Below are 11,187 nucleotides of genomic sequence, written 5' to 3' on the forward strand. Positions count from 1 at the left end.
AGGTCCTTCTCTGAGCCCAGTGAGCCCCGGGGTCAGGAGGCTGAGGTGCCGTTCAACACTGCATAGGAAGGAAGGCACGTAAGATGAAATGTGTTTATATTGTGCCCATACCCAGCAGCCAGCAACTGCTTTATTTTCGTGTTCTGCAACTTCTGCCGACACATTTTAACTTAGCCCATATTGCATCAAATTTCACTGAAGGGGCAGCGGACTGGCACACCACAGGAGGAGTTCCTCCGTGTCTCCCACGGGACAGGGACGTCCTCAGCTGGGTACGGACAGCTGGAACAACTTGGCCGTCAGGTAAGGGCTGTCCCAGGGAACGTCTCCTCGGTCTGGGGGCTGAAAAGATAGCTGCATCAGGCGGTTGGTGTGGGAGTTGTGGAGCAAGTAGGAAAAAACCATCAAAATGTTTTACAACAGGTAGGAAGCTTGACAGAAGGCAAACTGAATGGTGCAGAGAGCCGGCAGAGCTGGCTATGGACTGTGAGAAAAGAGTCAGTCCCTTGGAAAGAGATTATTTCTTCAGATGAACATAGGAGGCCTTTTGTGAGAAAATACACCACCTTTTCTTTCGGGTACAGTGAGGCATCACAGCACTAATCAACCAGAACCTCTGAGTGCCTTTGGAAGTATCACTAACCGCTGGGGGCACAGCTAAATGGACAGTCTACATTCCACACAAGAAAAATACCATTTCCCTAGAATGACACACAGACCCGGCACAGGTAAGGTGGAGGCCAAGCCCAGTCGTCTACATTTCCAAGGAATACACTGGCCGTGCAAGACCTCACGCTTCAGAGTTTTAGCAGACTGTGGCTGACCGCAGGCCCTTTGCTTGTTGCTGCCCGCGGGTCCCCAGGCACTGGTCGGCCCCCAGCTCAGAGACTGCTGTGGCGCAGGGCACCCACCCACCCGGGCGGCCCCACGGGCCTGAGCTCCCCTGCACGTGGCCAGCGGCCACGGGCCCCTTTCTCTTCTGCTCTCTCCCTTCCCCGATGGCTCAGTGTTTGTCACGAATGGCGGGCATCTACAGCAGCCCTCTGAGGGCAGGCAGCAGACCTGCCGGGACTCGAACAGGACCCGCAACGTCTCCCCACCAGTCCACCACCACAGGAGCTGGCCTGGCCGGCCCGGCCCGGCAGGCGTGTCCCCTCGGACCGCATCCCTCACTGCGGAGAGCTGGCACCGGCTCTCCGTGGCCCTCTGTGGAATGGGCAGCTCTGAGACCCCCCCAGCTGCCAGAGCCGCCACGACATCCCGGTGCCCCCTCACAGCTGTGGCGCCCGCCGCGATGAGGCTGGGCCCTGCCCGGCGGCAGCAGCCGGTGCGGCCGGGGAGCCAGGCTGAGGCGAGGGGCCGGGGCTGCTGAGGCAGCCGGGGCGGCCGTTGGGGTGGCGCCGGGCCTTCGCAGGCGGCGCCGGGCCCGGCGGGCGGGCGGGCGGGCGGGGGAGCGCGGAGTGCCGCGCTCCGCGGTTGGTCTCGGCCAGCAGGGGGCGCGCGTGCGCCATGGCTAGAATTGGCCAGCAGGGGGCGCTGGCGCTCCACCGCTGGGCGCGGGGGCGGTCCCGCGCGGCGCCTGGGCCCGGCGGGGGGGCGGTCCTTCCCGCCGCCGTTTAACGGCCGCCCCGAAGGCAGGGAGCTTCCGGTGAGGGGCGGGGCGCGAGCCAGCGCTGCGTGAGGCGGCAGCGTCGTGCGGCGTCTTTGCGGTCCCGGGGCCCCTCTGCAGGCCTGTCTCGGAAGCCCGCCCCTCGCCACAGGCGCTGCGGCTGGCGGAGCCTGCCCGGGGCGGGGCTGGGAGCGCCCAGGCGGCGGCGGCGGGAGGCTGCCGCGGTCCGGCCTCGCGGTGCCTGAGCCTCGCCTGTGGTAGCCGCCTCGGAGAGCAGCGCAGCTGTGGCCGCGGGCCGGAGGCTGCCTGTGGGTGAGCCTGGGCCCTGGGGTGACGGGTCGCAGCGCAGGGCGCAGCCTCAACCCCGCTGTGCGGGGCTGTCCCTTATTTTGCTTAAACAATCGCAGTGAGTGGGGGGGCGTCGCTTTGGTCCCGGGCTGGTGCCGGCCTGGGGAAGCTGGAGCTGACAACGGGAGATTCTTCGGGGTCCTGCTGAAGACGCAGCGTTTTGGCCAGCTGGCTGCCCTGGACAGCTCTGTGGTAGAGCAGTGTGGCACACGCGGTGACACAGGTAACTGTGGGGCGGCTGCCGGTGGTCTGTGGGCCCATCAGAGAGGCCCTGGTCAGGAATCGCTCACTTTCCAAAACAGGTGACAAATCCAGGTCTCTCCCTGATCGTGTTCAGCGTATGGCGCTTCAGGTCACTTGAAAAACCTTTTAGCCAGGTAGATGCCGTGTGGAGAGATGGCACATCTGTAATGGGAAAGATCTTGGCCGGGGGGAAGGTATTTCTTGCCTTAAAACTCTCAGCCCACCTCACGTGTCCTGTCGTGTTATGTGGTTTGTCTCGTGACTGTGCTGAATGCCTCCGTCCAGCATTTTCGGGTAGGTAATTTCTGAAAGTGCGCGTGTGTGGGCATGGGGAGATTTGTGCAGGGTTACAGAGCCCCTTGAGGTTTCGCGGTCATGTTCTAGGCCTTTTGTGTTGGCAAGCCTTTGTTTAGTGCGTGGTTGTGTCTCTGTAACAAATGCTTTAGCTCCTGCTGTGGTTTACCTGGACTGTGGACTTCTTCCTAGGTTGTATGACTGCTTCTGGTTGTCCATGTAACTCTAGCCAGGTATTTTCTGCACAGTGGTGAAGCTTATCAGTTTGAACAAAAAAGGATGGGAGAGCAATAAAGAAAGAGGTGATCCATCTGCTGCAGCTCCTTGGAAACAAGTGGGTTTTATTTTCATCGTTACAGAATGTGTGGCTGGGGTCAATGGTGTGGTGGTGTTCTTGAAGTCTTGTAGGAATCGATTTTCTCGTTGGACAGTACACCTTACTGCTTTGTGTGCTGAGTTTCTCAGGCTGCCTTCAGACACCGTTTAGCCCCGTTACACTTGGTGAGGGTGTGTTAGATGATATCGCCCTCTCCTTTCCTAGTAAAAAGCTGCTAACGTTTGCCCTCAGGTGGTTCCTCGAGCCCCAGGCGTTGTGTTTCAGAGGGGACTGGGAACTGAGTGTTGTCAGAAAGGCTGCCGGGAGGGGAGGCAGAGGAGGGGTCTGCCTGAACAGCGCTGGGCTGAAGCAGGTAGCCCGGAAGGGGCTGCATTGCCTCTGGGCGATACAGGGATGAGGAAGGAGGGGTGCATGCTCCCTGGCAGGGGAGGAAGCCCCTCTCTGCAGTCAGGCAGCTGAGGTAGCCTGTCCCACAGGGTTATGGGTGGTCCCTCAGCTCCAGGGATGCAGATGGAGGCTCAGGAGCTGGCAGAGTTCCTCCACTGCCAGGACGGTGGCAGAGCGGAGCCTGTCTCCCCAGGCCTGTGTCTCAGCGGCAAGTTGGTGGGGCCTTTGTGCCTGTAAGGACCAGCCCGCTGGGTCCCAGACCAGCTCCCCTGTGGGAGCAGGAAGGGTAGGTAGCCTCCAGCCAGGGCAAGAGTTAGCCTAGCGTGAAGTGAACACTGGGCTCCCACTGAAAGCACACAGGCTCCAAGACAGCTGGCTGCAATGAGTGTTAGTGCCAGTAGCTGTCGAGGTGACACAAGCCTCACTCAGTTTTTACAGATCCTGACCCATATTAAGATCCTGTAGTTAGCTGCTCCGAGGAGTGTCCAAGCCATTCATTTCTTGAACCGCTTGCCTGGCCCATGCAGAACTGTGCCTGCTTGGTGTAAATGTTGGTGCGTCTTTGTTGGCAAAGGCTGTTTCTCCTTGGCAGAGAGCTGTTAACTGTTCCTGTGCTCGTTAGCTGTGTGCAGTTTTCTCTTGAGTGGATGACTCTGAAGAGGCTTGTGGCCAAGAGGAAAATGAAAGCACGGCACCGGCCTGTGCACCCTGTTGTAGACACCTTGTGTATGTGCAGCAGTTCGCTGCAGAGCTCGGACTAGAGTAAGCAACCTGACAACAGTGCAACCCCGGAGAAAAGCTGGTTTTTTGAGCAGTCATGGCACCCAGGTATGCCATGTCTGGGGACTGACACAGGAAGACGTCTGCTCTGTCTTAGGTAGCACTGTAACGATGTGATGACAACAGTGATAGTAACTTGAAATCCTGGAGCAGTTTCCACATGAACATTTTGAAGCGCTGAAGGCGTCGCTGGCTGGGATGTCTCTGATCCAGGTAATTCTATTCCAGGAGCTAAATGCCTTCGTTCAGTTGAGCAGCCACTGCCAAAGAATCGGTGTGGGAAATGGCGTACACAGTGAACCACTATGCGAGGGCTGTGGCAAGGAGCTGAAGGACGTTTTGGCATGGTAACTGAGGTGAGAGAGTTGGTTAGTTGGACAGGCTACAGAGATGAGGGATAATAATAAGGAAGAGGGAAAAAGGGAACTCCTGTGAGAGGAGGGAATACCAGGAGGCTTCTGGAGGTGAACGAATGCGGCAGTGCCCGCAGAACAGGCTGAAAGACCTGCCTGACTCTACCCCACAGTTTGCACTGTGAGAATTGCAAACCCAGCTGCAGGGAAACTGCCCAACACAGGAGGCTTGTTGGCTGTTCGCAGCCCTGTCTGGTACCAGACGTAGGAGATACTACAGGCTCAGGGAGTTGGAAGCGTATAAGGGTATCGTAACTGCAAGGATCAGACCATAGTTCTGCTGCGTGCGCCTGCTGAGAGCTAGTAAGGAATAAGAAGGGAAGGCAATGCTGACTTAGTGGCATTTGCACTAGCAGTTGGTGAGGCAGGACCTGCACAGCCCTTGGCTTGAACACGTGCACAGGCAGTCAGCTGCCAGGGAGGCGGGACAGAGGTAGTGGCCTTGTAGGAACAAGGGCAGGATGGCAGAAACCGTGTCTAACAAGTGTGTGTAATGAAAACAGGCGTTTATAAATGGAAATTGCTTTGCCCGAGACTTGGGAACGTGAGGTGGCCCTCTGCCCTCAGGCCGGGGTTGTGCTTTCCGTGTAATGCAGTCTTTCCTGTGTCTGTCTACACCAGGCATTTTGTCCTGCCTATTCTCGAAAAGACTCTCCGTGCTCTCCGCCTCTGCCCTGCTGTTGGCTTAGCAGCGCACTGCCTCCACTGATGGAGAAGGGGTAGAAGAAGTGTTGTCAATAGGCTTGTTAAAAGCTTTTCCAGCAGTGTGGATTTGAGTCTAGATTTATACGTTCTTGTCAGATCCTTTTCTGAGGTGAAATAAGAACCTACTATGGCACACTACTAGTACTATTAGAGGGGAAATAAAGACTTCGTTCTTTTACTTACTGAATTTGGGAGGGAGGGGGAAGTAAGTGTAACAGACGGCATGGACTACTACCTGTGGATAGCAGCTGTCTTGGCTACTCGCCTGACAGGGCGCAGGGGGAATATATTCAGGAGGGGTTTTGTTTGGGTTAAAGCTTTGCTCGCAGGAGGTTCTATTTTTCACCTAATGGAAAGCATCTACAGTACTGCCCGTGGTCTGAGCTGGGCACACGGGAGGTTGGAGCATGGCAGTTGTGCTGGAGTAATGCTGCGTTGGGATGAAGCCAAGGGCCTGTTGCAGAGGGCGTGACAGTGTTACCAGGAAGTCTCTATGAGGTTACGCTCCAGCCATGTGCTACTAGTGCCTCTCCTTACCCCAGCTCTCAAAGAGATGCTGAGGCTGCTCTTCTGCTGCGGCTGCGCTGGGAAGTCTCTTCCCAGGTGGAGACTGGGCTTCTAAGGCTTTGGCATTTTATCCCTTTTTCATGCATTTATACTGCAGTGGTACCTGACTGTTTTCTACGGTGTAAAGGCCTAACAGGAACACAGGGATCAAGACCGTGTTGGCAACTTCAAAAAACTTATTTGGAACCTTTTTCCAGGTTACTATCAATAGGTCTTGACCTAGAGTGCGTTACAGTTGTCTTCGAAGGAACTGAAAGAAGTGTGTGACGCCCAGTCTCAAAAAGGCAAGTTTTGGATGTGTTGCAAGACCTCCTCCTTGAGTATTTCTCTCCCATTTGTCTCAACAGAGAAAGACACGTGGGATAAGACGTGTGTCAGAATGGTGTGCTGTAACAGACCCTGCCCTGCAGCAGGTTCTTGGAGTTGGGTGAATTCCCAGTGTCCTTCTGGCTTCTTTCTTCGTAAGTTCAAGTGCTGCGTAGTCCATGAGACGTTCTGATCCAGCTGCTTTGGTCAGAGGGGCTTCAAATCAGCTGTGAGTCTTAAAGGGCAGAGAAGAGTCAGTCACAAAAAGGAAGGCGCATCCTTAGTCCATGTACTGTCCACACACGTGTCTGGGGGGGAGTTGTTCGTTGTGGGGGTTTATTTCTATGCCGTTTTCGAGTTCTCCAGTAAATCAGTGAAGAAATGGTGAAGAAGCTTGTTTGTTGAGGAGAGAGCCGCATTATCATTTGTCTCATTTTGTGTCAGTTCCATCTTGATTCATCGCCCTGGTTTCGGGGCATCCTTACCATCTTTAGCCATGCACCCTAGTCTTGCTCCAGCAAAGCCGTTCCGCCAAGCTGCGCCGGGAGGGCAAGTGCGATGGTTACCTTTTCAGATGCAGAGACACTTTTCTTCATGTGTCCACGTGTTTCTGCCCTCAGAACATTGTGAAATAAATTTCTGCCAAAAGGTAGTGCTGGGAGAGAAAGAGGTTTCTTGAAGAGGTCCTTTGACAGGCCTTGCTCGGGTGGGTTATCAATTCGTCGGGCTTAGAGATTTTTATGCTTTTGCCTGTTGCTGCTGTGGACAACACTTAACATTTGAGAAGAGCATAGTTCCTGCTGTGCACAGATAGGAATTCATCTGTAGCCCACTGGTTGGCTTTACATACCAGCAGCTTGCAAAATGTTGTGTCAAACCCACCAGAAGCGGATTTTCAGCTCCGTTGTACCGATTGGGCTGTTAAGTCCAGCCAAAACACAGACTGGGTTTCCCTGTACACGCAGGTGAAGGATGACCTGTTTGAACCTTTTGGGTTTATCTTGGAAGTGTTAACCCATTGACCTTCCCGTTTGGTAGCTTTCATGGACGCTGTGATGTACTCAGGCTGCGTTCTTCTTCTGTAGTGGGGCCTGGAGTATTGAAAAGGTCTAAGTCGGAGGTGTAGGGTGGTACTAAAATGGACTTGTGAACCTTGTGCAGAAACGAGTTTATCAACTCGGGGATTGTTCCAACACAAAATAGCTTGTGCTGGAGGTTCCCCTGCCTCGTGGAATTGTACTGCTACCCCTTCAAAACTTTTATAACATGTAGATCTAGAAAACAGACTTTGCTTAGCATTTTTATTATGGCCCTAGGAAGATTTTAGGTCCTAAGTTTCACTGATACCTTTTTAAGGCTTTGCTAATTAAAGAAAGATTTTCCTTTGTATTTTTCCAGCTCTCTAAGTGCCCTCTGTAATGCAGCTTTGCCATACATCTCTGGCATTTCCCAGAGAGGCCTTAAATGCAAGCTGAACCACCTTATATATGGCTATATATGAGGGTCAGGTGCGAGGATATTCCCCAAGTCCTCTAAACTGAAAAGCATTGCAACAGGTACACTTCACAGATTTGCAGTGAGCTTCCAGTGAAGCAAAGGTTTTGTGCGCAGCTGTGAGACACGTTCAGCCCATCTTCCCTTCCCTGTGGTTTATGGAAAGTGGTCTTGGCCTTTCCCTCTGTCCAGCAGAGCCTGAGTCGTTTCCTTGCTTCCTGAAGTTAAGGGAGCTCTGCAAATGGACTTGGACAGTGGGGGACCGGAGGCTGATGTGGAAGGATTCTGGGAGAGGACTGTTTGCCTCAGCAGTGGGCTATGCACAGCTGATACCACAGCTTCACGCCTGTTCAGTCACTGATCTGTGTTGTCTTGTTAGTAGTATTTCTCAGGGCGGATTTTTGTTCCCTGTGGCAGGTCATCTAGGTAGCACGAACTAAAAACAGCTTGGGTTTAATGGTCAGTCTGGCAGGAGGATCCACTGTGATGTTTTACATGAACTGAAAGAAAAAAGTTCAATCTAGAAAAAGACGGTAGCTGTAAACTCCAGCCAACTTGTGGTACTTGGGCATTGTTGTGCTGATGCTGTGCATCAGAAACATGGGGAGTAAGGTTACAGAAAATGACTACAGAAGTTGTCGGGAGCAGAGAGTCAGACACATTGCAGAGCACAGATCTGGCTTCTCAAGGCAGCAATTGCTGCTGTTGTCAGACACTTGCAACATGCATCTAAGAGATGCTCAGTGCCCTGTGCTGCTTTTCAAAGCACAGTAGTGCTGAGAGAGCTGCTGAATTGGCCTGCATTTGCTGAACAGAGAGTGGCTGAAAAACAAAGCGAAACCAAGAAAAGCAAGAAGTTCATGCCAGCTCTGATGAAAATGTACATATAGATTTTTCTGCAGGTGGCTGTATTGCACCGGATGCTGGTCTGTCCTGCTCCCATCAAGAAAGGCATTCACTCTGTAAAGTATCATTTCAGAAGCTATTTATTAGTGCTAACACTATAAGGAAAGAAAAGCATAGATAGCTTTAGGACTTGCGAAACGCTGGAAACGCGCAACGGTGTGGCATCCAAGGGACCTCTGGCTGACGTGCAGCACGCCATGCAGACCCCAGCTGTAGAACAGCATCCCCCGTTTTGGTCCCCTGAGCTATTAGAGCATTTCGTTACAAGGCAACAGCTCATTCTGTGTCAAACAGGAAGGTCATTTGCATGAGAGCTTGTTGCTGCACTTGTTGATGAAGGCACGGTGGTGTAATCCTTGGTACGGAAATGGAGCTGCCTGCAGCCTCTTCTGCTGCAGTGAGCTGATTCAGTAAATCCTGTGGCCAGGGGATAGGTGCCGCTCGGTACAGGCCTGCAGGCTGGGCTCCGTGCAGCCCAGACCCGGGCCTGCTCCGGGGAGCTGTGCTACGGGTGGCTGACTGCACGATGTACAGCAGTTTACCGGTCAGGATCACTCCAGTGACTGAAACGTGTTGCGTTGTTGCCCTATGTGTCCTTCTGAGCCATGCAATTTGCCGTTGTTTCTGACGGATTTTTGCCCTTGCAAATTGGCTGTTGGCCCATAGCTTGTGGGTTTGGCTGCAGAGCTGCCCTATGAGTCCTGTGGGGATAGTGGAGAGGGCAAGTCGGGAAAGCTGATGAGTCCTTCAGGTGTAGGGAGCATCCCACCGCAGGTAGACCTGCATGGTGCTGGCACCGCTGTGCTGCTTCTGAGGGCAATAAAGAATTTATTTCCAAATTTCCCTCCTGTTGTGCCTTCTTGGGGGCTGAATAAAAAGGGGGGGTTGGGGGCCTGGAGGGGCGATGATGTCATTTGGGGCACCCCAACATCACCGGCGGGCTGATGATGCCGTGGAGGAGCAGGTGAGTGGGGAATGGGGGGTTATGGGGGGGGTCCCCCTCCAAAAAGGGGGTCACAGCCCAAAAGTGCCTGATAATTCCTGGGGGGGTTCAAAAATTTTTAAAAACTGTAGATCTATCTGTGAGGCCTCGGAATAGAGAAAAATCTCTCCTTGTTCTATACATTGAAAAATAATATTCCTTTATACGTATAAAAGGATTGCAACATAAGAACCTATATCTGCCCTATTATATAAAGGATTTTAGAGTAGAAAAAAATTCGGAAGACGTATATAGGGTTTTAAAATACAAAAAGAACTCACGTCTATATAAATTAAAAAAAGCACTTCCAAATGCAAAAAGGATGATATATTTTATGTATGAAGGAATTGAAAATAGAAAAAAGTCTGAATAGATACCGCTGTCTACGCTTACTACGTGTTACGCAGAGAGCCTAAATAGGCATTATACGTAATCTAAGAGATGATCTGTAAGTGTAAATAGATGTCTAAGTCTAAAATCTAAGTCTATAAAGAGATGGGTGTAAATAGATGTAAGTGTAAATAGAGAAGTCTATAAAGACATTTAAGTGTCAAAATAGGTAAGTCGACAGATGTATAGCCTGAGCAGGTATGATATAGAATAAGGGGGAAATGGGGGGGTATAAGTGAAACATATTCACTAAATATATATAGAGAGAGGTATGTGTAAATACGTTAAGTGTAAACGTCTATGATAGATAAGGTTTTTAAAATGCAAAGAAACCCTGTTTATAGAAAGGATTTAGAAACTCTTCACCCCACCCCCCCACCCCGAAACACCTCTCTGTTGAAGATCTGAAAGCGCTTTCAAAAGCTGCCTCTTCCCTGTTCTCTTTTTCCGTCTTTTCCCATCCTGATTGGGGGCCGGTCCCCCCAACAGGGACTTTCCCCTGCAGGGCCGTGCACACGGAGCGGGACCTGCCGCCGTGGCCTAAAAACACCACAAAACCCCTAATTCGGGGCCTGCAAGGGGTGGGGAAAAAGAAAACCCGCAATTTGGGGGGGAAAAATACCCAACTTGGAGCTCCCGGGAAAGCCAAATCCACCAGGATTTGGGCAGCCGGAAAGCAAAAAAACCCCCATTTTCATGCACAAAACGAAAAAGCAAAAATCACCAAGTTTTGTTGTGAAAAAGCGTTGAAAAACCTCCAAGTGGAATATTTTGGAAAAGGAAAAAACCCCAGCTTTGATATTATAAAAAAGCAAAAAAAACCCCGATTTGGGGAAGCTTTGGGGTGAAACACCAGCCATTTGAGGGGCCCGGACCCCTGGGGTGCTGCCTGCCCCGCCAACCTGCCCGTTGCCCCCCGCCCAAACTCTGGCACCCCCCTCCCGCTCCCCCGCCCCCCACTCCCACCCCGCTCTCCCTCCTCCTGCGTTTTGGGTTTGTGCTGAGAACGGCGTCGGTGACGCGGGGCTGCGTGAGTTCCCGCTGCGCAGCGCTTGCACGGCGCCGGGGGCTGTGCTGCTCCTCGCCCCGCCCTGCCGGCGAGCGGGCTGGGGGTGCGCGAGGGCCTGGGAGGGGGCACCGCTGGGAGAGCTGACCCCGGCGGACCCAGGGGGTGTTCCAGGCCCTATGACGTCAGGAAATAAAACTCGGGGGGGAGGTCGGCGGGGGGGCCGCTGCTGGGCTGCGGCTGGCTGGGCGGGCATCGGGCGGTTGGCGGCGAGCCCTTGCTTTCGTTTGTACCGCTTGTCTGTCTGGGGTTTTTCTCTCTGTTGTTTGGGGTTTTTTTTTTTTCCCCCCTTTCCCTCACGAGTGGAGTGTTTTCACTTTTGCCCTTCCAATTCTCTCCCCCCTCCCGCTGAGGGGGCAG

Source organism: Calonectris borealis, chromosome 4 (assembly GCF_964195595.1).
Source record: "Calonectris borealis chromosome 4, bCalBor7.hap1.2, whole genome shotgun sequence".
NCBI lineage: Eukaryota > Metazoa > Chordata > Aves > Procellariiformes > Procellariidae > Calonectris > Calonectris borealis.